This window comes from Petaurus breviceps, unplaced genomic scaffold, assembly GCF_028583685.1.
Source record: "Petaurus breviceps papuanus isolate PSGF00001 unplaced genomic scaffold, PetGlider_PUasm1.0 90865, whole genome shotgun sequence".
NCBI classification, from domain to species: domain Eukaryota; kingdom Metazoa; phylum Chordata; class Mammalia; order Diprotodontia; family Petauridae; genus Petaurus; species Petaurus breviceps.
In genome coordinates this window covers 5218087-5245468 of record NW_027187367.1, presented here as the reverse complement: position 1 = coordinate 5245468, position 27382 = coordinate 5218087, and the positions used below count along the sequence as shown (strand labels likewise).

General features: G+C 39.4%; 1 protein-coding gene across 30 annotated transcripts in view; it reads right to left on the bottom strand.

The window, feature by feature from the left end:
- BTNL2 (butyrophilin like 2) overlaps positions 1 to 27382 on the bottom strand; it is a 99943-nt gene that overhangs the window by 43474 nt on the left and 29087 nt on the right. Inside the window, exon 2 of one of the 30 annotated variants that reach the window (XM_069073354.1) lies at positions 15260 to 15362. The exons of the other annotated variants lie outside the window; for them this stretch is intronic. The gene's annotated coding sequence lies outside the window, so the exon portion shown is untranslated. The remainder of the gene's footprint in view (positions 1 to 15259; positions 15363 to 27382) is intronic. 30 annotated transcript variants of the gene reach the window in all.

Sequence of the window (27382 nt, the reverse complement as noted above, 5' to 3'; positions counted from 1 at the left end):
TAAGCACTGGGGATATACAAATGTTGTTCATCCTTTGTTTTCAAAGAGGACCAATGACATCACAAGTGATGTGTCGACTTGCTGGTGAATTGGATTTAAGGGAGGCAGAGTTGCAGAAAGTCATCAGTCTCACTATTCCAGAGTCATCAGAGTCTAGCAGCAGGACAAAAGTGAAGATGATTGGCAGTGGCTTCAATGCCTAACCAAGCCTAAGAAGTCTTTTGGTTTTTTAGTTTGTTTTTTTAAATGATTGTTAAATTGGATGAGTACTATGAAAGAAAGTCGGAAATGTCGGGTAGAGACAGACTTTGGAGCTCCTTGGACACTAAGATAATAAGTTGTTTGTTTTTTAATTTGATAGTCAATGAGGAGCCTCTGAAGTTCTTTTGAGCAATGGAATGCCATAATCAGATTCATTCACTAGGGAATTTATTGAGTTATCTATTAGCATATAGCATAGATTTAAAAAAGGAGAGATACTTGAGGCAGGGACAAAGTAGGAGGCCACTCCTATAGCAGTCAAGTAGTGAGAGCCCAAACTGGGGTGGTGCAAGGGAGAACTGGGAGAAGGAGATTGACTTGACACTACAAGGAAGCGGAATCAAGAATCAATATCTGCTCTTCTCTGATAACATATTTTGTTAAGCTTTATGTTTACCTTCTATGAAATATCTTTCTTCTCCTTTCCTTTTTACAAATGTTACCTATTTCCTGGCTGTTCACAATGATACCTAAGGGCAGAACAGCTCCTTTAACTGATTCCTTTCTTCCATTTTCCTTTTTAGCATAGAAGTTCATGAAATTTCCCTCACTGGCTGAAATCATTACTACTAGGGAGTGACATTGAATCTTGGAGTCATCTCTCATTTACTCTGAGGGTCCTCTTTTCAGATATTTGGAGGGATTATCTCTCTCTTCTAGATATACAGGAAAATCTGAAATATTCCAAGAGATCTAATTTAAACAACTCCAGTATCCTGACAATTCAGTTTAAATTGAAAAACATTTATCAAGTGCCTACTGTGAGCAGGGCAATAGGAATTTTTTTAATGATGTGATTCCTACCATCCAAAAGCTTACATTCTGGGAGGAAGAGTGCTGAAACTTTAAAATAAATAAGTAATGCAAGTTAGAAAATAATCTGGATAAAAGTAGTGATCCATACAAAAAGCGCTAGGAAAGTATGAAGGGGGAAAAAGAGTACTTTCAGCTCAGGAAGCCAGAGAGGTTGAGGGAGCAGAGTAGCATCCTCCTGTGACTATAAGGGATTCTTATACCTGCCTTGTTTCTTGGCACTTTCCTACTTAGCTCTTCCACTTCTAAGGCTCTACTCCTTTGTTGTGACATAGCTTCTGGAACATTCTCAAGTCACACACCCACATTCTGCTTCAACCTTGTGAGAGGGAGCTGCTTTCAACCTGCAACACCTCTATTCTCCTCTATTTTACTGCTTTCCCAGACCTAGATCATTTCCAGAACCACACATCCAGAAAGAATATGATAATGGTTGGCAACATTGGAAACTGACCATTGACATCTCTCAGACACCAGAAAGCAGATGGACTGGAACATAAATTTACTGGGTAGGGACAAATTTCCTTTCTAGGACATAGTCTTCTCTGAACAACTCAAACCTTCATCTTCCCTTGCTTTCTTTTCTCTTATGACATTTCCTTTCATTTTTACCTATTTCTTCTATCTTGTCCCCCAATGAATCTGATTCATTCCCCACTTTGAGTATCTCTCATCAGCTGCTTTTTCCCACTCACAGTGTTAATCTTTGCTGGAGAAAGTCAATATCCTTTATGAAACTTCTCATCTCCTATCCTCCACATCATAAATTGCTTTTTGTTCATCTTCTTTTTTTCATCTGCTCTCAGAGAGAAACGTTGTCTCTAATCGTCTAACCTAGAAGTAAAGAACCTGCAACCTCGAGGCCACATGTGACCTTCTAGGTCTTTGGGTCTGGCCTTTTGACTGAGTCCAAGTTTTGTAGAACAAATCCTTTTATTAAAGGGATTTGTTCTGTGAAGTCAAAGGGCTGTACTTGAGGACCTAAAGGGCCACCACATATGGCCTCGAGAACATAGTTTCCCCATCCCCTGATATAACGCCTTCATTTGTGCCTTTTTTCTTACTTACCTCTTACTGCCTCTTCCAAATAACCCCTATGGTTTCCATATCATCAATCACATTTCTTTCTTCCCTACAAATATGCTTAGATTCCTTTATTCTTTAAAGAGAATCCCTAAATTCTACTTCCCCTGAGAGCAAAGCCACCACCTCCCTCTACTTGTCTATGTCTCTGTCTTTATCTCTGTTTGTCTCTGTCTCTCTGTCTTGTCTCTCTGCTTTCTCTCTCTCTGCTTTCTCTCTCTCTCTCTCTCTCTCTCTCTCTCTCTTTCTTTTTCTCAAGATTTTTCTCTCCCTCTCTCTCTCTCTCTCTCTCTCTCTCTCTCTCTCTCTCTTTCTCTCCCCCCCCCCCCCCATTACTACTAAACTTTTTAAAACATAGTCTATGGTCACCATCTCCATTTGCTCACTATTCAATCACTACTTAAGCTCTTATTTCTTATTTCTAAACCCATCACTTTACAGAAAATGCTATCTTAGAAGTCACCAGTAGTCTTCCCTCCATTTTTTCATCTTTGTAATTCCTGTAATATTTGACACTGTTAATCATGCTTTCCTTCTTAATCACCAACTGATTCAGGATTCAAACTAAGTTCCTCCTGATTCCAAGTCCAGTGAGCTACCCACTATGACACCCAACTGCCTCTTGACACATATCTATACTCCAGACAAAGTGGGCTACATGTCCTGCTCCTTCCATGTTTTTCTGCCTCTCCATATTGAATCATGATTTACCCTCCACTGAAAACAATAATTCTGTTGTCTCAATGAGTTGGAACCCTACCCAGTCTTCAAGACCCAACTCAAATTCTCTCTTCCCTATGAAGACTTCATTGATTTTCCAGAAGAAAACATGCCCTATGTTTATACCTCTCTCATCCCACTTATCACATAGTGGCTAATGTTATAATGATTTGGATCACTGTTTTCTCTCCCCTACTGACTAAAGCCTCTTGGGTGCAGGGATCATATGTCTGTTAGAACTTTCTTTAATGGTCCTTATACTACAGACCCTACATAAGGATTCTGGAAGCCAACAGAAATGACATATGTCTGATGGTTTAGTCATAAGGTAAATTCAGGTGAATTTCTCTTTCAGCTATTCTTCTGGCTTTGATCTTCATCATTCTGGCATTCGCCACAGTGACAGCTCTAATTCTGAAATATATACGACACAGGAAAAATTGTGAGTCATGATAGGATGACAATCTTCATAAAAATTGAGAGGGGAAGGGAGGGAGGAATGCAAAGATTTTCAATGTGCCATTTCTTATGACTATATATACATACTTATATAGTTTGTAACTGGTCTCTATGCTCTGGACATTGGTACTAGTGCAGAGGCCTGACTGAGATTTCTTGAATTCTTGACTCCTCTGTTCTCACTTCACCTCATAGCTCACCATGACTAATTATGGCAATCCAGAAAGAAATATTACCACAACTGAGGCTGACAAAAAATCAACACAAAGTCAATAAATAATGCCATTAAGAAGAAATTAAATCAGAAGGAAATCCTTTGAATAATAGATAGAAGGAGGAAGAGGAAAACCTTTATATTAGTGATTTAGTGAGAGACCATGACATAAATGGATAGAAAACCAGTCTCAGAGTCAGAAAGACTTGGATTCAAGGCCAGTCTCTGACATGTCCTGACTATGTGACCCTGGGCAAATCACTTATCCTCTCAGAATCCCCAGGCAACTCTCTAAGACAGAATTGGAAGAATGATTGATTAATCTTCAGTGGTAGAGGAAGTTTCCTCAGTTTCTTCATGGGGAATTTAGAAGAGGGACTTTGTGATTGATTAAATGAATGTAATGTCCAGGGGTGGGGTAGTACTTGATTAAATCACACTTGGTAAATGCTATATTTTGAATTATGCTATATGTTGATTCTCTCTATTCTTAATTTGTCACTGAATAAAATGGAGAGCACCTATGCTGGTATTTTGAACCTTGGGAAGTTGCCTTTGCTTGGCATTACATTATGGCAATAGTCATAGGTCCAGACTGCAGCTCAGACTTGTATGGAGAGAGGCTATTGCAGATATTATTAAAAGTGAGGAAAGAGGGGCAGCCAGGTGGCATAGTGAGTAAGAGTGCCGGCCCTGGCATCAGGAGACCTAGGATCAGTTCTGGCCTCAGATACTTGGCACCCACACAAAATAACTGGCTGTGTTACCTTGAGCAAGTTACTTAACCCCAATTCCTTTAAAAAAAAAAAAGTGAGGGAAGAGTCTAGAGATAGAGTCTAATGAGAAGCATTAACCATCATGGTATTGGGTAAAGAATACAATGCTCAGAGACAAAAGACCTTAGATTCTTTGATCCACTACTTATTAATCATGTTCACCTCTCTGGACCTTGGTTTTCACCTCCAGCAAATGAGGAGGTTGATCTCTACAATCCTTTCCAGTTCTGACATTCTGTGTTTGCATAATTCTGTAAAGAAGGGGCCATGGAACCAACCCAAACCAATTGTCATTGGTATTAATTTCCTGATCTATGATTTGGTATTTGCCTACCTACTCCTAGTCACCTGTATCTCCATCCTGCTATTAACTCTCAAGACCCTTTTTCACTCACTGAAATGGAGTGGGTGGGAACAGATTTGGGGTTAGGAGATGGGAGAGAGGAAATGCAGGGGACAAGAAGGGATGGAAAGTAGGTACCCTTGTAGCAAAGAAAACACTCTATAGAATTGAGATGGCTCAGGGCATTAGATACCACAAGCAAGTGACTGACAAAAAACATTTTCCTTTTTTCTTTCCTAGTGTTTGGACCTTGCAGTGCAGAACAACGTAAGTATCTCTATCCAAGAGAAAGCGAAGGGTCAGCTGAGCTGTTGTTTAACATTTAGTCCTATCCCTACAATATGTGCATAAGATGCATCCGTTGGAATCTCTTGCCAACATATGAATTCTGTCATAATAGAAACTAAACATACCATTCCCACCTCCTTCCCTTACAAAATACCATCCTTTCCCAATTTATCTTTTATACCTGGTTACCTGGTTCAAAGTTTAGGATAACCTTTAACTTTCATGTTTCCTTCTTCAAAATTTAATCAAAAATTCTCTTCTAGATAGCTTTTTCATGATGATGTACTCCTTCTGTCTTACATTCCCCAACTAATACTTATAGGAATCATCCAAGAAACAAGGAAAGAAAAAGAAATCAATGAACTAAATAAAACTCCAAAACTATTGAAAAGAATGAAAAACAGAAGGGAAGGAAGAAGCAGAGGAGTGGAGCCTGTGGGAATAGGGTTGCATCAAAGATTATTAATCAAAATAAATAGCAGGGTAGAAAGAACTAACCTGATAGAGAAGGAACCCAGAAAATAAATTTTATATGAATATGAAAGATATTAATGGACCATAAGAAATGACAAAATGGACAGTTTCAGGAAAATCAAGTATTATCTCTCTGAACTCTGATGCAGAGTGAAGTGAACCGAACCAAGAGAATAACATACAGAAATATTAATGCACTCCCACTTCACTACTGACTCTTCATTCCCTAGTATGCTTCATGATTCAGATAAAATCTCATCTTCTGAAAAAGGCATTTTCTAGTCATTGTCCACTTCCCTCCCTCACCCCAACACTGCCAGTACCTTCCCTTTGAGGTTACCTCCCATTTAACATTGTATGTGTCTTGAATGTACATAGAGTTGTTTATGTGTCTCATCCATAAGAACTGGGGCTGCTTGAAGGGACCATGTTTTTGCTTTTGTCTGTATCTTCAATGCTTATTACAGTATCTAGCACATAGGAAGCACTTAATCAATGTTTGGTGATGAACTGATTAACAACATTATAAAGGAAAACATCTGGAGAACTCTGATAAATGTAATAACCACCTGTGATTCTAGAATACTGATTATGACATATCCTACTTACTTTTCAACAGAGAAGTGGTGAAATCAAAATGCAGAATACACACATTTTTGGACACAGACAACATGGCAATTGGTTTTGCTTAACTATGCATATTTAATGCAGAGGGCTTGTTTTTCTTTTTATTTTTCATATTCCAATGAGAGTAGGGGAGGGGAATGGTGAATAGGGATAAGGATAGGGAGGAAAAGAAAGGAAAAAAAGAGGATTGTGGAAACATGTATTTAAAATTTAACAGAAGGGGACAGAGTCAAGATGGCAGAGTAGAAGCAGGTCTTCCCCTCAGCTCCGGCTTCCACCTTCCCGAATTCATGTAAAAGGGGACTCTGAACAAACTTAGGAGCTAAAGAACCCACAAAATGACACAGAGAAGCTAACCTCCCACTGAGGACAGCCCAGCAGGCCGGCAGGAATTGGCCAGCCCAGTGCTCTGGGAGCTGACCCCAGCTCCATGCCGAGGTTTTAACCCCAGGACAGGCCTGACCAGCCACCAGTTGGTGGGACTCCAGATTACCAGCAGCTGTGGCAATACAGAATTATCAACACACGCAGATGCTAAGGACAAAGTGAGAGGTCAGTGCAGTGTGGACTTTGGGACCCAGTAGTTGGGAGTGTGTCGGCTTTTGCCCCCGGGGGCAAGAAGCTGCTGAGGGCCTCAGCACAGTCCCTGCCACATAGCAGCTTCATCTCCTGGCCTATAGACTGTAGCAGGACCAAGCGACCAGTCTGAGAGGTAATCGCTCTTGCTTTAATCTGCTTGGATCTGGATTGCGGTCCAGGGCAGAGGTCCTGGGGCGTGTGTCCAGCTTGCCAGAGCATGTGGAGGCTTCAGCAAGGGCACCCAATTAATACCTCCGGCAGCTGAGAAAACCCCAGCATTTGGTACAAAGCTCCCCTGTCTGGTAGCAGAGTCCTACTGTGGCAAAAAGCCCAAAAGTAAAGTAATTGAGTGGCAACATGACCAGGCAAAGGAAACAAAGCAGACAGAAGATTTCAACATTAGATAGTCCCCAAAAAAGGAGCAAAGCATGGAACAGGAGGAAGATAGTGAAGTCAGAACTCCTGCACCAAAAGCTTCAAAGGAAAATATAAGCTGGTTACAGGCCATAGAGGACCTTAAGAAGCAGATAAGAGAAGTGGAGGAAAAATTGGGAAGAGAAATGAGAACAATGCAAGAAAATTACAAAATGAGAGTCAACAGCCTGAGGAAAATATATATATATATATATACTATTATTAATACTATTTTACATGTAATTGGGAAATAAGATATACAGGCACTGGGGCATAGAGATCCACCATGCCCTAATGGAAAAGTCAAAAGGGGTATGGGACAAAATATGGGAGAGAGCAGATTGGAGGAGGGGATATCCTGTGGGACTGCTATTTTGGGGTGGTGGATAGGGGAAAACGGGGGGAAAATTTGTAACAAAATCTGGCAGAAATGAATGATGTAAATCAGAAGTTAATAAAGCATTTGAAAAATGAAAAAAAATTAAAAGAAGGGGGAGGCTAGATGGCGCAGGGAATAGAGTACTGGCCCTGGAGTGAGGAGGACCTGAGTTCAAATCCAGCCTCAGACACTTAACACACCAAAACCTAGCCTTGTGAACTTGGGCAAGTCACTTAACCCCAATTGCCCTACCTTCCCCCCTCCAAAAAGCAATAAATAAATAAATGAAATTTAAAAGAAGGAAGGTCAGAAAGAATAAAGACAAGTAGGACAGTTTGAAAGCTACAGATTGTACTCACTACATATCTAAAAAGTAAGGTGTACATAATAAATATCTGCAGTTTCATATACATATACAATCTACTTTTTCTGTTCTACAACATTTATAAAGGTGACTTTTTTTGTCTTTTGTAAAGTTCAGAATAAAAACATTTTAAAAGCAAAACAATGAGACAATATATCAAAATATCTGGGATGCTGCTATAAAACTGTCCTAAGAGGAAATTTATATCCAGAAAAGCATATATTAACAAAAAAAAGAGGGCATAATGCATTAAATCTTTTTTAATATAGAAAACAAAATTTAAAAAGAAAAAAAGAAACATCATAGGAGAAATATATCAGTTGGAAACCAAAAGAGTATGGAACTGTAGCAGCAAGCACCCCGGGCGTCCTCAGGGTTTGCCGCCAATACAGGTTCTTGGATCTGCTTTGTTAAAGGGAAGCAACTCAAAATGGGTTAACAAGCTTACTTTAATCAGTCAGACATATATCGTTTACCTTGTTCAGGAGAAAAGGTCAGCACCCTGAACCTCAAAGTATACAGGCATAATTATCAAGACAGAAACATCAAGTAGACAGATTTCCAAACTGTCCAACCGTTACATCCATACCCAGTCAACATCTGGGTTTCCACATTCTGGGTTTTTCAAAGCCGGGGGACTCTCAACAACGGCTTCCCAGAATTCAGATCAAATCACAGAACACTTCTCAAAGTGAGTCCCAAAACAAAGCTACACATCAGGGCTTATATAGCCTTCTCCTGGCTCAGAGAATGTAACAACCTTATTGACTCACTGGCCAATCAAGAAGTATCTACTGAAAAACAAGCCTCCCCCACCCCAGGCTTCAGGTGCACATTAGCCTAGGGGCAGGGAAGATCTTTAAAATTTACATTCGCATTACAGGAACTTACAAATAAAACTAAAAATTGGTTCTTTGAAAAAAAAAAACTGACAAGATTGATAAACTTTTAGTTACTTTGATTTAAAAGAGGTGAAGAAAATCAGTAAAATAAAATGGGAAGTGAACAAAGTAAAAATGCAACAAAATAAGAAGAAATGTAATTATTAGAATTTACATACATCAACAAAACTAAGAAAATAAATAAAGGATTACTTTTGGAATAAGATAGCAAAACACCAATAATCCAGTCTCAGAAAAGTACTAACTATAAAGGACCTATCAAAGAGGGGAAAAGTACTGATCTTGATGAATTTGTGGGAAAATTCTATATTTTTTAAACCAACTAATATCTATACTACAAAATTATTTTTTACTTGAGAAAGACAACAATCTACTAAATTCCTTTTATGAGACAAATATATTCTTAATACCAGGAATTCAGACAGATAAAGCAAAGAAAGCTTTCTTTGATACAGACCAATATAATTAAACTAATACTGATTCAAAAGTCTTAAATACAATCCTAATAAACAGAATAGAATTTATCCCCCCAAAAAAATAATTCATTATGACAGAAGAGAGGAGGAAAGGGCAGGGAAGGGGAGGGGAAGGGGAATTTTGGGCAAGACCTTGGATTTTTATCACAGATTCAAAGATAGTTCAACTTTAGGGAAACAACATAATTAATCATGTTAAAAACAAAAACATCAACAGTTACATGGTTATCTCAGTAAGCACAGAAAAAGCTTTTGACAAAGTACAACCCTCATTATTGCAAAGGTGGGGTCAAGTCCATGGATTTGGAACATTTCCTACAAGTGGGGTTTCTTTCTGTATTTCTTGCTTTTTCTAAAAAAGAAATTCTCTTGTTTCTTCTTTCTTATAAAGGAACACTCTTCAGAAGGAGGGGAGAAGGTTTCAGGGAGAAATGTAGGCAGTATTAAAAAAAAAGTTAATAAGAAAAATCTATTTTTTCCAAAACAAGAGTAAATACTTCCTTTACAGGCTATGAGGGTGCAATTTTTAAGGTTCAAATGAATTAACTCCAAATCTAAAAAGGGAATATCCTTTATAAGGTGGAAACATTACCACATGAAGTCTGAAACCTTATATTTTGCTGTCTTTTTTATCTTGTATCATACACATTATCACATAGGTCCAGGTGATTCAGTTGCTTAGAATTTCCCTGTCTAATGCTGCTCCTATACAGATAAGCATGCTTTGTTCCCTAGCACTAAGTCACACAGTGAATAAGTATTATACCTGGATATTATGTTTCTTTACTTCTACGTACATCTGGACACTGCTTGATAAATGCTCTAATACCTTGTCACATTCATGAATTGTTTGTGTCCCTGAATCGGGACCGTCTCTCTCCTTTTGCACCCCTCCATCCACCCTGCCTAGTTCAATGGTAAGGACATATCAGAGACTCGGTGAGTGCTGCTTCTCACAACATACATAACAGGAGTGTATCTCATGGCAGTTCGTTCAGCCTCAGCCAGAAGATATCACTAGTCACTGAGGCAAGCAACACATTCTGTTTTTGGAGTACAAGAGTGACATGATGAAACGGGGAGTTGGGAGATGATTTGGCAGTGGTGTGAAGGATGGTTTGAAGCAGCGAGAGAGCAGAGTCTAATCAGGAGATAACTGCAAAAACCCAGGTTAGAGGTCAATAAGACTTAAGCTAAGGTGATAACAGGAAAAATGGAAAAGAGGAAACAGGAGATGTCTCCAAATAATAGAATTCAGTGACTGAATGAATGTGATGAATAATAGTGAAATATGAGTAAAAAAATTAATCCCATGCCTATGAAAAGGAAGGTTACATGGAAGTAGGGACTTAGGAGGTGAAACTGACTTGAAGGAAATATGAATTCACTTTCAGTCAGGTTGAGTTTGAGGTGTTGCAGGGAAAGGTCAAGAATGGAATAATTGTGATTCAGCATCAAAGCCAAGAGAATAGATAAGCTCTCTAAGGGAAAATGACCACAGAACTAAGGATCACATTTTGAAGAGCACCCTATAATCTGGAGGGGGGAGAACAGAGAGGAATATTGGTTGGAACAGTAGGAAGAGAACAACAGTACTTCAGGAGCTGAGAAATGAGTGAGCTCCAATGAGAAGATGAAGTTGAAGAAAAGAGTCATTTCTTTCAAGATGATTTTTCCATTGGTAAAATAGGGATAATCATACCTGAACTCCTACCTCAGAGGGTTGCTGGAAAATTTAAATGAGATATGTGTAAAAGGCTTTGTAAATATTAAGGACTATCTGAATGAGTTCTTTTCCTCTTTGTATATCTTAAATAAAGCTCACTAGTATAGATATATGGAGACTTCATTTCTACACATTATGTAGAGTAAGTTAAAATAATGGAATCTTATCTCTCTTTTTCAGGGGAGTGTCTTCTGAATTGCCAGGATAGGAAAGGTAAATAGACTTGGAATTGATAAGTGACTAATGGAGGTTTTTGTGCACCAGAGGACAAAATAAAATATTGTCTCCCTTGCAACATGTCTTGCGAGATTAGTGTGGGTCTATTAAAATATTCATCAATCCATTTATCAACTCATAAGAAAGGATTATGTACTCTCCTTCAGAAAAGCCAAATTTCTACACATCCATAGAAGGAATCTTGGACTTACAATTAACCTTTCTTAATAAGTATTTTATAAGTGCCTACTAAGTACCAGGAACTATGAGAGCAGTAAAGATACAAAGACAAAATTGAAACAGCCCCTGTCTTGGCAGCTAGGTGGGCCCAGTAGGAAAACCTGAATTCAAATCCAGCCTTGGACTCTGTTCAATCCCAGGAAAAGTCACTTAACTTGTGTTTGCTTCAGTTTCCTCAACTGTAAAAATGGGGATAATAACTGTACATACTTTGCAAGGTTATTGTAAGGTTAATATTTGTAAAGTACCCAGCACAGTGGTAGGCACTGCACAGATTCTTATTCTCTCTCTCTCCTTCCCTGTCTATGCTATCAAGGGAGAACAATTCACATATTTAAGTGGATACAAAATAAATACAATGCAAATTTAGGGGAGCAGGGCATTAGCAGATAGAGTTTGAAGCATGGCCAATCGACATCCAGACAATAGTCATCTTCTAATTCTACCAGAGGGAAATCTTTGCATTTAATAAAAGGACAACAGGGCAATACTTTGCCCTTCATCAACCGTTATTCATTACTTGTTATCTGGGTGGAGGGAGAGAGGTGAGGACCAAATATTCCCTTCCCCCCAAAGAAAAGCACACATTCTGTTTCTCAATGCACTAGAGTTTACATGTTTCTTCAAAGGATCCCCTCCAACACCCCCAGAAATAACTGTGTTCATCCTGTCTCCTACAACTCACTTAATGTGCATCTTTGTTTGTCTTTTTTATTTTAGCTCAGTGTGAGAGATCCATCTGTAAGTATCTTATCATTTTCATTACTTCTAGACATCTAGTGTTTCCCAACTACCAGTTCCAAACAAGCCAATTGGAAGCTTGAAAACTGACTCTTCTCCTTGCACTGAGTTCCTCCCACCCTCATTTTCTACAGGTGCTTTTCCACCAGGCCTTGCTGGTCTGCAGATCACAGAGAGGAAGCTGCTGGCTGTACCATGGTCTAAAGTAGAAAAATCAGATGTTTTGGGTTCGGGGTTTTTTTTAACCATAATTCCATTTAGGCTGGGAAACAATGCCCTAGAGAATTTGGCATACTTTCCTGACAGTGGCCATGTTCATTTCTGGGTAAAAGGATTTTAGCCTCAGCCTCTTGCTTTTCTATTGCCCAGGTGCCCTGATCTAAATCATTTATGGGATTTCCTACCTTCCAGGACTAGGTCCCATTTTCATCTGTAACAGCTACTATAGTTGATTTCATTTAGACTAAAATTATGCCCCTCATTGTTCCTAATACCCATTCCCCTTCCTAGGCCAGAAATGGTACCCATCTTTTCCAATACCTGGCAGCTTTACCCCAAAGGAGTAGTTCTTAATGTGAGGCCTAGGAAATGTTTTAAAAATATGTATTTTGATAACTGTATTTTAATATAATTTTAATATAATGTATATTAATATAATTTTCTTTATAAATCAATTTTTGTATATTTAAAGAGTCTGAGAAAAGCTTCAAAGGTTTCACCAGCTGTCACTGATCATTGCACACGTGCACATGCACACACATCCATATACACACATCCTGCTTAAAGGTATTGATAGTATTTACAGAGATTTAAAAAAAAAAATTTCCCAGACTATTAATCCTACCTAATAGTGCCACAGTGACATCTGTTGATTGCAAAAGGTTATTGTAACTTTTCAATAAAAAGTTGTTGGGTCTCAAAAGAATAAAGAAAGGAATTGAAATATAATAGTAAGGAGTGGAAAAGTATAAAAATAGTAAGGGGAAAGTGGCATCAAGGAAGTATAGAAATTAGTGTTATGCTAGTATTATGTCCCTGCCTATTCCACAAAACTTCCAGCCAGGCCATGATAGAAAAAACCAAAGTAGATTTAAGAGGGCTTGAAGGATTGAGGGCATGACAAACTAGGGCAGCCTGGGTATTTTTTCTTCCCCAAGGTCCTGGGCAAGACTGTGAGGTCCAGAATATTTGTGCCCCATAATGGAAAATTCCTCTCCATAACATTTGTTGATATGAAACAACAGATACCCATAATAAATGAATGAGTTTGAACATTGGCATGGATAAAGGTCCAAAATCAAGGACAACCTGAATGGGAGATGTAAATGAGAGAGGAGTAGAAAGTCCCATGAGTTCCTGAATCACTCTCAACATATTGGAACACTGGAGTTTTGTTTTTTTTTTGCCACTATCCAAAGGAGAGGCCAGGAAAAGAATCTTCCCCACAGGAACAGCAGGGAGGAATGGGGTAGAGAGAATTGAGCAAGTTTGAGGAAGGGTTTGCTTACGGCACAGGGTTGCTGTCTGACTGAAGGAAGATCTCCCAGCTTGGGGATCTTGTTTGCAGTGGACTAATTCATTGGTATCATTGACTTTATTTATTTCTGATAATTCTGATGAATATTTTTATGGCAAATTTTAGCCAGTGATATAATGAGAGGGAGAAGCCAGTAGGAAGACGATTAAAGCAGTGAGATTTGATTGGGTAACCCACACATAATAAATCTAGATTTCAAAGACAACTCAATATCAATTACAAAGGGAGAGAACTATAGTTTAAAGTTACCCCCTGTGTGGTTAGGTGGGGCGCATTATAGGTGAGAATAAGTATTTGATAGCACTTTCTCTTTACCGTGGTCTAGGGGCAGCCGTTAGTCAAAGAATCCCCAAGCTGTTCACCTGATTGGACTTTATGCGAGTTTATTTATCTGTTTGTTTGTCATCGAAACATGGGTTTTTTATAAGTTTAGAGAAGCCTACATATTTACCTATAAATTTTTTTTGCAAGAATTTTTCTTTGTTTATTGTTCTTACTGGGAATCCCATTCTGAATATAACTGCTGGATTTAATTATGCCTCTAATTTTGTTCTGTAACTGAACCATTTTGCTTATTACTTCATTTGCTTTTGTGCTTAAGTGTTAAAATCTGTTGTATTGCTACAAATGCCATGATTTGGGGTAAAACAAGTAGACTTTGGGAACACTGCTGCAAGCCTTTAGAATCAAGTCTCCATGAAGAAGTTTTGATATTAGAGGTGCCCCCAAGCACTAGGGGAAAAGTCATTAAAGATGCCCTTCATGTCTTCTTGAATACTTAGAGGAATGAGAAATATTTATTCAACATCACAAGGAGGCAAACATGGCACTCTGTGATACATGTTAGTTGAGTAGCATATGAAGAAATGTTTGAAAAAAATATCTGTCAAAAAATCTGTAAATTCAACACTGGATTCTTCCCCAATACATATATACATACAGAGAGATAGAGAGTTACACATATTCAGTAAAGAATTATCTGAGGATGCTGTGAGACCCATGTATGAGAGAAAATCAGTATCTGGAGAAGGAGAACACACTGGATATGAGCCAATATGAGAACATCACTTTTGTAAGTTACACACTTTCTCAGGAGAGATGCTGAGGCCATATGAAAAGGAACCATTTGACACTAAAATAGTACAGAAGTGGCCGTATTGTATACAAGTTTCATGATGGCATACTCTCACGGGTTCTGGATAATGGATGATGCTCTCACACTTTCTCATTTATCAATGGAGTGAAGCAAGACTGTGTGCTTCCTCCCATGCTTTTTAGCATAATGTTTTTAGGGTTGTTGTCAAAGATGCCTTCAACAAGGATGAAAACAGCATCAAGCTCAGCGACATCACTGAAGGCAAATTATTTAACTTGAAAAGGCTACAAACCAAGACTAAATTGGAAGGAGAGTTGATAGCACAACTCTTTGTTTACAGGTGATTGTGCACTCAATGTAGCTTCTGCGGCTAAGATGGCTCAATTTTCTGCTGCTTGTGCTAATTTTGGCCTGAGAATTAATACCAAGAAAACAGAGGTTCTCCACCAGCCAGCACCACACCATCCAAACATGAAACCATCAATCATAGAAAATGGAGGAATTCTGAATACTGTGGATAAGCTCACTTACCTGGGCAGTATACTCTCCTCCTGGAGTATACACCTGGGCAGTGTACTCATACATGATGAAGCTGATACATGCGTTGCCAGAGCTAGCTCAGTGTTTGGAGGCTCTGACGGAAAGTAAAGGAAAGAGGAGGGATTAGGCTGCCTACCAAACTGAAGGTCTACAGAGCCATTGTACAGTCCTTACTGTTGCATGCCTGTGAAACCTGGACAGTATACCAGTGCCATGCCAGGACACTGAATTGCTTTCACTTAAATTGTCTTTAAAAGATTCTGAAGATCACCTAGCAAGATAAGGTACCAGACACTGAGGTCCTTTCTCAAGCTGAAATGCCAAGCATGTAAACTCTACCACAGAGAGTGCAATTCCAGTAGGCTGGCCACTTTGTTCAAATACCAAATGTGCATTTGCCCAAAAGACTATTTTATGGAGAATTCACACAAGGCAAATGCTCACACAGAGGTCAGAAGAAGCAATATAAGGACACTTTCAAGGTCTCTCTGAAGAAATTTGGAATCAATTGTGAGACATGGGAAATACTGGCACAGGGCTGCCCATTGTGGTGTGCCCATATCAAAGGCAGCACCGTGTTCTTGGAGCAAAACAGAACTACAGTAGCCCAAAAGAAACATGAGATACACAAATTTAGAGACATCTCTGCACCAAATGTTCACATGGACTATTTGTGTCCAACCTACGGTAGACCCTTCTGAGCTCATATTGGTCTGATCAATCACAGACACACAATACGTTGACCCCAACATAGTGATGTCATTTTGGTCCTCTTTAAGCACAAAGGACAACAACCAACAGCAATGGTGGGTGAGTAAAGTAGAGAAATGACAGAGGCTAATGGAAAATTTCAAACATCTGATCTTGTATGTAGCCTGAAACCAGAACACCATGTTGTGACAAGATGAGAAGGCTTGCAGAATCTAGAGAAGCTGTTTGGCAGAACAGAAACTCTGCAATGAGCTTGTGTCCAGTCCCTTAAGACAGTCCTGCTCAGAGTTCATTCAGTGTGCAAACCTCCTGCTTCAAGAGCTAGTAGAAAGGAAAGCAGCAAAACCAGAAGCAGGCACTGTAAAGCTATCCCACATCAGCAGTAAACTATCTGCCAGGTGGCCACTGCTACAAAGGTGGCTGACTGGACTTGAAAGGGTGATACCACACATTATTTTTAATAAACTACTAGAAGCAATTAAATTATTTGGGAGGAAAAAAAGCATATTGAAAGAGAGAGGTCTGCAATAGGACTCTAAGGAATCTTCTCACATATGTGCAATAGGAGATCACCTATAATTACCTAGATCAGAAATCAGAAGCTAAAGGAAAGCCTTCTAAAACATAGAACAGTGGGCAAAAGCAATCTTCCCAGAAAGACAAAGTATTATGAGATCAGAGGTCATGGTAGTGGTGAGCAGTAATCCAAGGAAAGGGGACATGCCAGTTAGCCATGTCCAAAAAATCTTTGCCAACTAAGGACTCTCCTAGTAATAAGTAGCTACTTTCAAAAATTTGTAAAGAATTCTACCACCATCACTATTATAACGATCTTGCCAGTGGGTTGTGAGGAACCAAAGCAGAACAAGACAAGTCAAGCTGACCCAACCCCTTCAACTCCATTTAGAGATCATTATAATGGAAAAATATGAACAGGCTTCAAAGGACTTGGTCAACTACCTTGTGCATAGAGTAGTGCTTGTTTATGCAGACCCATATAAGTTATACCTTGGTGCTAGCCTGGAAGGCTTAGGAGTAGTCTTGTACCAACAGAGTAATAACAACCCTTAATCCATTGCATTTTCTAATAGAGAATTTACTGAGTGAGGCTTGTCATCCCATACATAAGAGTGGGCTTTAGCAGAAAAGCTCTGAAAATGTATTTATGAAGTTCAATTTCAAGTATAGACTGGCAACTATCCATTAACTTGTGTTTTGATCAGAATGAAGCTGGACACTAGCTGTCAGAGATGGATAGTGGAGTTAGCCAACAATGAGTTCATTGTATAGCACATTTTAGAGAAGACAAAATGCATATTGAGATGTCCTATCCCATAGGCTATGTGATACTGAAACTGTGACATGCAAGAATTGATGTTTGTCACATCAAAGTACAGCTGATAGTCTTGGACTTTCACTGGACAGTGTGCCATTCATATCCACGAACATTGTCATTGAACTAATCCCTTTGCTTCAGTTATCTTAGATAACTGGCAAGGGTGAAGAATTGCATGATGAAACACTGTGAGAAATGAAACAAGCTAAAAAGTGAGAACATGACATCAGAGACTCCCTAGAAGATGCTTTATTGTTGAGACAAAGGCAAATATTGGGAGTTATGCAATGAAGTGCTATACAATTCTACAATTGTTCTCACACATGGTTCCAGGAAGCAGCTGTTTGCTGCTCAAAGTATTTTGCTCTCTGGCCATGAAAGTGCCACATCATGGCTTTAGATATTTGGGTCAAGAGAAAACATCTGAACTAGTATGAAACGAACTCTATTGACCCAAAATGGCAACAGATATCTATAAGAAGTGTCAGGCTTATATTCAAAGGAGTTCTACCAATTCATGCTTTTTGCTTGGAAAGTACACGTACTAGCAAGCCTTTGGAGTTTGCTTATTCATAATTTTTGTCTCTGGAAGGTAATAGGAAAGTCAAAGCCACATTCTAGTAATGACATACCCCGTTTTACCCAAATGTGCAAAAATATGCACAACCATCTAATTAGAAAGCTTTTATAGTTGCTAAGGTATTGTGGGACAAATATTTCCATGTATATGTCCTCACCAGGTTCTACTCTGACAAAGAAAAAGATTTTCAGAGAAATCTACTTTGACTTTGACTTTGTCAGAACTCAAGAAATCTAGAACCATATGTTACTACCCTCAAGGAGACCCACAGCATTTTGATCAAATAATATGTAAAATGAAAGGAACCCTGTGACCTGAAAGGAAAGTTCAGTGGAGTCAGATATGGCATTCCTAGTGCATACAAGCAATGATGAGAAGAATAACGCTACAATCTTCACAACATATCTTGATTTGGGAGAGATTGCCTTCTGTGCTTTGAAGTGTAAGAAGATGGAGAAAATGTGGAAACTTACAACTAGTGTACATGTCTCAGCTGAGAGATTAGCTAAATGGAGCATGACCCCAACTCAAAATAGCTATGACAGAAACAAATGACAACATGAGACTGAGTTCACTGTCAGGATCGTCAGGAAGGGAACAGTTCTAGGAAGAAACATTGGTGTCTGAAGAAGACATAGCGGAAATGTAACCCATATGAAGGAGCTGAAGGATCAGGCAATGTGCCAGTTCATGATCCTGCTTAAGGGGTAGTCAGGATCTTACCAAGATATTGTCTGATGAGGAGTTAGACTGCATGAGTAGGAGCAAAGAAGTGATGGAGAGCCAGATGAATGAACTTCAAGGAAGAAAGCTTCCTCACCAGAAGCAGAGCCCTGTGATCAGTTCTGGGCTTTACAATCTAAGAAGGACACTCATGAGCTGGAGAGTATCCAGAGATGGAGGACAACCAGCATGATGAAGGGCCTTGGGTCCATTTCCTATGAAGATCAATGTTTAGTCAAGAGACAAGAAGACTAACAGGGGACATCATAGTCTTTAAGTATTTTAAGGAGAAGCATTGGGCAGAAGTTGCAAAGAGGCAACTTTAGATTTAGATTCACCGTCAGGAAAAGATTTAACAATTAGAGATGTCCAAAAGTGGAATGGGGGGGAGGGAACGGAGCCAAGATGGCAGAGTAGAAGCAGGACCTCCCCACTGCTCCTGCTTCCACCTTCCCCAATCCATGTAAAAAGGGCACTCTAAACAAGCTTTGGAGCTGCAGAACCCACAAAATGACACAGAGAAGCCAACCTCCTGCTGAGGACAGCCCAGCAGGCCGGCAGGAATCGGCCAGCGTCCCACACCTAGGCTTTAGCCCCAGGGTGAGTCTGAGCCGCCGGCCCGAAGGACTCCAGATCAGCAGCACCTGTGGCTGTTTCCAGATTTATCAACACACAGATGCAAAGGACAAAGTGAGAGGTCAGTGCAGTCTGGACTTTGCGACCAGTAAGTGGGAGTGCGTGGCTTTTGCCCCTGGGGCGAGAAGCCACTGAGACGCTGGCACAGCCAGCCAGCGCCACAAGGCAGCTTCAGCTCCTGGCCTGCAGTGTGTAGGGGGACCAAGCACCAGTCTGAGGGGTAATCGCTCTTGCTTTAATTTAACCTGCTTGGATCTGGATTACAGCCTAGGGTGGAGGTCCTGGGGTGTGTGTCCAGCTTGTCAGAACGTGTGGAGACCTCAGAGAGGGTACCCATCTAATACCTCCAGCAACTGAGAAAACCCCAGCGTTTGGGACGAAAGCTCCCCTCTCTGGTGGCAGAGTCCCACTGTGGCAAAAAGCCCAGGGATCAAGTGACTGAGGGGCGACATGACCAGGCAAAGGAAACAAAGCAGACAGAAGATTCCAAGATTACACTCCTATTTGGGGGACAAAAAGGAGTAAAGCATGGAATAGGAGGAAGACAGTGAAGTCAGAACTCCTGCACCAAAAGCTTCAAAGGAAAATACAGGCTGGTTACAGGCCATAGAGGACCTTAAGAAGCAGATAAGAGAAGTGGAGGAAAAATTGGGGAAGAGAAATGAGAACAATGCAAGAAAATTATGAAATGAGAGTCAACAGCCTGACTGAGGAAAATAACACTTTGAAAAACAGACTGACTCAAATGGCAAAAGAGGCTCAAAAAGGCAATGAGGAGAAGAATGCCTTAAAAAGTCAAATTTGCCAGATGGAAAAAGAATCTCAAAAGCTCAATGAGGAGAATCATGGCTTCAGAATTAGATTGGAACAAATGGAAGCTAATGGCTTTATGAGAAATCAAGATGCTGTTGAACAGATCCAAACAAATGAAAGAATAGAAGGCAATGTGAAATATCTCATGGGAAAAACCACTGACCTGGAAAATAGATCCAGGAGAGATCATTTAAAAATTATTGGACTACCTGAAAGCCATGATCAAAGTAAGAACCTAGAAATCATCCTCCAGGAAGTTCTCAAAGAAAACTGCCCTGATGTTTTAGAATCAGAGGGCAAAATAGAGGTTGAAAGAATCCACCAATCACCTCCTGAAAAAGATCCCCAAAAGAAAACTCCTAGGAATATTATAACCAGGTTCTGGAATTCTCAGATCAAGGAGAGAATATTACAAGCAGCCAGGAAGAAATAATTTGAATATTGTGGAAACACAATCAGGATAACCCACAATCTGGCAGCTTCTACACTGAGGGATCGAAGGGCTTGGAATGTGATATTCTGGAGGGCAAAGGAGCTGGGATTAAAACCAAGAATCACCCACCCAGCAAAACTGAGTATCATGTTTCAGGGGAAAATATGGTCATTCAGTGGAATAGAGGACTTTCAAGCATTCTTGCTGAAAAAACAGAGTTGAACAGAAAATTTGACATTCAGATACAAGAAGCAAGAGAAGCATGAGAAGGTAAACAGGGAAAAGGAATCATAAGGAACTTATCAAAGTTGAACTATTAACATTCCTACATGGAAAAACAATAATGGTAACTTATGAAACTTTTCTCAGTAGTTGAAGGGAATAGAAATATATATATATATATATATATATATATATATATACACATATATATATATGTCTATATAGGAGAGTATATGGGCATATGAATACATATGTGAATGTTTGTATATATGTTTACAGGTATACATAAATAGAGGGCACAGGACCAATTTAACAGGAAGGGATGATACTTAAAAGGTGAAATTAAGAGGTGAGAGAGGAATATAATGAGAGGAGATGGGGAGAGACAGAATGGGGTAAACTATCTCATACAGAAGAGGCAAGGGGAAATGATTACAATGGAGGGGAAGAATAGGAAGGCAAAAGGGAATGGGTCAACCTTATTCCCATTGAATTTGGCTTGAGGAGGGAATGAAATACACACTAAATAGAGTACCTCACCCTACAGGAGAGTAGGGGGGAAAGGGGATAAGAGGGGGGATGATGGAAGGGAGGGCAGGCTAGGGGGGAGGGAAGTTGGAAGCACCCACTTTTGAAAAGGGATGGGATCAAAGTAGGGAATAGAACAAGTGGGAGGTGGGATAGGAGGGAGGGAAATATAGTCAGTCTTTTACAATATATTACTATGTTATTGTTTTGCATGAGCCACACATGTACATCCTATACTGAACTGCTTATCTTCCCAGTAAGGGTGGGTGACAAGGGAGGAAAGGAATGAATCTGGAATTCAAAGTTTTAAAATCAAATATTCAAATATGTATATATATATATGTGTGTGTGTGTATATATGTGTATATATATATACATATATATATATACTATTATCAATACTATTTTGCATGTAATTGGGAAATAAGATATACAGGCACTGGGGCATAGAGATCCACCATGCCCTACTGGAAAAGTCGAAAGGGGTATGGGAGAAAATATGGGAGAGAGCAGATTGGAGGAGGGGATATCCTGTGGGATTGTTATTTTGGAGGTGTGGGTAGGGGGAAAAGGGGAGAAAATTTGTAATTCAAAATCTGACAGAAATGAATGATGTAAATCAGAAGTTAATAAAGCATTTGAAGAAAGAAAACAAAAGTGGAATGGACTGCCTCAAAAAAGTGCATTCCCCCTCCTTGGAGGTCTTCAAGCAGAGGCTGGTGTTATCAGTTATAATATGTAAATAAATATATAATAAAATATAATTACATAATAAATATACAAATAAATTACATAATCATTATAATTATACTTTCTATGTGTTGGGCCAAATAGTTTCTGAGGTCTCTTCCAAATCTCAAATTCCCTGATTCTGTGTCACAGAGGATTCGGTACTCTTTGAGGTGCCCATCTCTGAGGTTCCCCCTTGGACAAAGTAACAATAGAAAAGGCCATTCTCTTGTACCAGAAAGTTCACCCTGATTTCTTTGTTTTTATTTTAATAGCACAATCTACAACCTCATTTTGCATTCCAGGTAAGGTGTGTGTGTGTATGTGTGTGTAACTCTGATATTATAGTGTCTTTGGGGTTTTTCCCTGTCCCAGAAATTTTACTTTCTCAATGTTCAGTGGCTGAAGGTCATATTTGTTTCCATCCTAAGTCCCAGGATGTCTCTTTATTTATGAAGCTCTAATATCAAAAATCAGAATAATGATCATCTCCAATCAGTCAGACCGGTCTCAAAGTAGGGCTGGGCTCAGCTCACGTGTCATCTCCTACAAGAGGCCTCTCTTGATTCCCCTAGTTATTAATGTTCCCATGCCCAAAATTACTCATATTTATTTTGTATACATATTACATTTACTTATCTGAGCATGTGTTATATATGCCCAGCAGTACCTTGAGGGCATGAACAGTCTTATTTCGGGGTTTGGTCTTTGGTTTGGGTATTTGGGGGGGGGGGGTTGTTGGGTTTTTTGGTCTTTGTATCCCCAGCACCCATCACTGTGCCTGGCACACAGAAAGTGTTCAACAAATCCTTATTGAATTGAATAAGTGACAAGGCAAAGACTCAAATCCAGGTCTTGCAGACACCAAGTCCCTTCTCTTTTCACTATACAATATTGCCCTTTTGTCTTAACTCCTGAGTGTGTTTTCTATTTCCCAAAGTTTCTTTGATTTTTTTTTTTACTTTTTGGAGGGGCAATTGGGGTTAAGTGACTTGCCCAAGGTCACAAGGCTAGTAAGTGGTAAGTGTCTGAGGTCAAATTTGAATTCAGGTCCTCCTGACTCCAGGGTTGGTGCTCCATTCACTGTGCCACCTAACCGCCCCTGTTTCTTTGATTTTTTAAGGATTATTTTCATTGCTGTTATTTTCTATTAGAGATTGTATTTTTCCCCATAATGTTTGGTAGGATTGTTCCAAAGAAGGAGAAGAAGATATAGTAAACTCTATACCACTTTTCTGAACATCTCCCTCTCTCCCACCTCCATCGTCCATATCTCACTGAAGTTTACACGGAGGGTCTGGTACACACTGGAATGTTCTGATGTTTTTCTCTCGATAGAGTGTTGGTGCTTTCCTTATGTCAGATGAACCACACTGATTTTTATGTTTCTATTTCTTTTTTAGCAACATCTTCAACTAGCCTAAGTAAGTTCCTTGTGTGTTTCTCCTCTCTGTTGTCCTTTGACCTCTTTTGGTGTCTCTTGGAAATATTCTTGTGCTGGCTCTTCCTATTCCTACTTATGAGACTCAAGGCTCATGCTTCTCATCCTGACTTGCTTCCTCATTATCCATCCTAGGTTATGAGGAATTTTTACACAGCATAAATCCCATTAAATAAAATGAAGAAGGGGGTGCCTAGGTGGAGCAGTGAATAGAGCACTGGCCCTGGAGTCAGGAGAACCGGAGTTCAAATCCGACCTCAGACACTTGACACAATTACTAGCCGTGTAACTTTGGGCAAGTCACTTAACCCCAATTGCCCTCCAAAAAGCAAAAAAAAAGTATATATGTAATTAAGAAGAAAAAAACAAAGGGAAACACTTTGATAATAATATTATTTTCTAGCTTATCAATATCAAGGAGAGGCAGCAAGGCATAGTAGATAAAAAAATGATCTCAAAATCAGGAAGGCCTAGGTTCAAATTCCATACTGGCTATGTAACCTTGGGCAAGTCAGGTAACTGCTTAGTGGCACAGGCAAATTCCTAAGACTTTGAACATATAAGTGTCAGTGAACATCCACAGAGTCAGTTTCATCACCCAGGATTCCTTTAAGTGTGAAATCACAGGTCTGATAAAAAAAAAATCAGTTTCAAACGGAAGCACCTTCCAAGATAAAAGACAGAATGAGTAGGAGAAAAATAAAGGAGATGTGGAGGCAGATGGCAGAGAAAAAGGAAATAAAGGATGGGAAAGGGAAATGTAGGCATTTTAAACTCTATAAGATTCCTTCAATCCCATGGAAGATTCCAGGCCTGAGAAGTGGTTAAGAAGAAAATACAGTGAGTTCCCAAATCCATAAAAACTCTAAGGGGCTACTAAAGGTTTTCTACCTGAAATTTGGCCAAAGACCCATTCCCTCCTTATTAAGGTTCTAACAGGTCCTTCACATTACAGACACTGAGGCTGACAGTGCAACCTGAGGACTAGAGGTGGTAGTTTGGTACGGTGAGTGATGGGACAGTGGAGTTGGGATCAGGAAGTCCTAGCTTCAGATCCCACCTTAGTTGAGGCACTCATCATCTCTGTCTCTGTTTCTTCACCTGTACAGTGAAAGATGTACTTGATAATTCTCTGGTCCTTTCCAGTTCTAAATCAACAATCTTATGATCTATTTATGAAAATGCCCCTAGAAGTATTTCTGAAAAATAAATTTTTCTTGAGCCAGAGAAACTTCATTAAAGAGTCTAACTTTTTTTAGCTGAACCTTGATAAGTCTCTTATTTTTCCATTCTGGTGGCTATAATCTTCTTTAGGGTCTGGGGAGAGCTTGCCCTCCCCTGCTTGATTCCATTTCCTACCATATTCCCATATCTGAAGTTCATGTTTCTCCATCTTCATATTTTCCCCAAATCCCAGTACCCCTTGGGTTATTGATGGATTTTCAGAAAGTAGAAGCCTCACTGGTTACAGAAAGGAATTCAGAGAGGGGAAAAAGTTTTCCAACCCTGGTTGTGAGAGCTTATTAATATCAGCCAGAATGAATCTCCAATCTAGATGGAGGAGGAGCAGGAGAAAGTAAGAAGAGGGGAAGAGAAAGGAAAGAATAAGAAATAAAAATAAGAAGGAAAATAGAAGTATTAAAGGTTCTTAAGAGAAAAATTGTTCCAGTTTCCTAAGAGTCTACATCTTTTGTGGACAGAAGCTGAAAGGACAGGGAAGAGGCAGTTTTCTTACATGCTCACAACAATATTAACAGATCTTCCTAAACATGAACTGCAGAACCAGGGTCTGCAAGGATGCTTAATCCCCCACCCAATTTCATATCGAGCAAAGTGGACAGTTTGGATCATTGAGAAGTGCTAAGCTGGAAAGAATGGAAGGTGTGTTCTGTCTTTGTGCTAAATCATCTCACTGATATGACTCTTTCTGTTTATTTCTTTTAGCTGGAGAGAGGGGTAAGTTTTTTATCTGTTTATCATCTCATCCTTTGGTCTTTGAGAGAAGGGGAAATAAGGTGGGCTACATGCACTGCCATTTCCTAAGGTTTATATTTCTCAGTCTCTTTTCCTTCCCCCATTATCAACACATGTATTTCTGGGTTATTGATGAAATTTTAGAAAATGGCAAGTTCACTGGGTTTTTTTTAAATAATGCAATAGGTTCTTCAGGGATATATAGGAAATCTCCCTTTCCCATTATTCCTGAATCTATTCAAGATTAGATCCAACATGGCCTACATTATTTCAGCCACTTGTCCCACTAGAAACACCTATCTCTTAGATATAACTGTTGTTAACAAATAATTTAAACCTCAAATAGTAACCAAAAACAAAGTGTCACATCATATTCGTAACCCGCCTTATCTGTCTCTTTCTCTAGTACACACATACACATGCATTCATGCACTTGTACATAAATATTAGATTAGGAAAAGTACGGTAATGTAAAAGATTATAATCATCATTCAATATAATATAAAGTCGCAAAAGTGTTAGTGTATTTTAAATCTTTAATAGCTTTTAAAATGCACTAAGACTTTTGGGACACATGGTATAGCAAACAAACAAATACCCATCACTTTTATTTCAACTCTAAAATCATCTCCTCTATGCCATTATATCTCCATTCCTAGGAACACACACACACACACACACACACATGCTGGCTGGAGTCCATGTCTCCTTCACTCCCTCCAGGTTAGAGTCTGATTGCTCTTAGTTCCTCATACAGCTTCCAAATCACAGAAAGTGAAGCAAGGCAAATTATTCATGGGAATGACTTGGATACTGCCAACAAGTTTTGGGAAGGCTGATTACTATGCACATCTGAGACAATTATGGGACCTGTTAGCCAATCCATAATCCATGCAGCACTGTTGTTCTAGCTTATCATGACTGGAAAGAAACTACCTTGCACCTAACACATACAAGAAAGAACTGCCCATCTCATACTAGCAGGAATGGGGCATGCATGGTGTTCTAATCACAGTATCCATTGTCTCTCTTCTCCATGTCTTTATTCTTTTTCTTTCTTTCCAAAACTCCCAGAGCTTTATGTTTAACCATTCAGAGTGAAATTCCTATGAGCAGGAATGTCAACATTCAAGCAAAGTATTAGAATGTCTCTTTTTTTTAAGATACACAAAGGTCAACTAGGTCTAATTATAATGATTTGTCAACACCAACCTGAATGAATTTCTAAACTGTAAGTGGAAGAGGAGGAAATATTTGCTTCTATTCATTTGTTTTTCATTTTCTTTTTTTTTTTTAAGCAATCGGGGTTAAGTAACTTGCTCAGGGTTACACGGCCAGGTGTTTCTGGGTGTGGTGCTAAGTATCTGAGCCAGGATTCAATCCCAGGTCATCCCAACACTGGGGCCGGTGCTCTTACTCGCTGAGCCACCTGGCCACCCCTATTCATTTGTTTTTTACATAATTCCCCAAAAGTTCTCCACTCTGATGAACTCTGATCTCCTGCACAAGCCAACAACTTTTCCCTGCCTCAGCTACTTCCGTTTCAACATGTTCAGGAAACTTGCTGCTCTTTGCTTTCCCTCTGTCCCAGATTTCCAGATCAATACATGCCAGCATTTGGAATTAATTCAGAGAATTTATGAATGCTGGCCTAAGAGATCCGTGAGAGATGTAATGCCTACGAAAAAATATGGGTTGGGAAAATTGTGGAGCAAAGTAGCAGACTTTCTTTGGATTTTGCCTTTGAATTCAACAGAGTCAAATTTATATTAGAGTCATTCATATACATAACATCTCCCCTACTGGGAGTTATAAGCTCCATGATGGCAGAGACTATAACATTTCATCTTGTGTCCACAGTCCCCTTATACAATAGGCCCAGTGAGGAGGAAGATTGTGGTACACATATATCAGACACAATTTGTGAAAGGATGGATGGACGGATGGATGGATGGATGGATGGATGGATGGATGGATGGATGGATGGA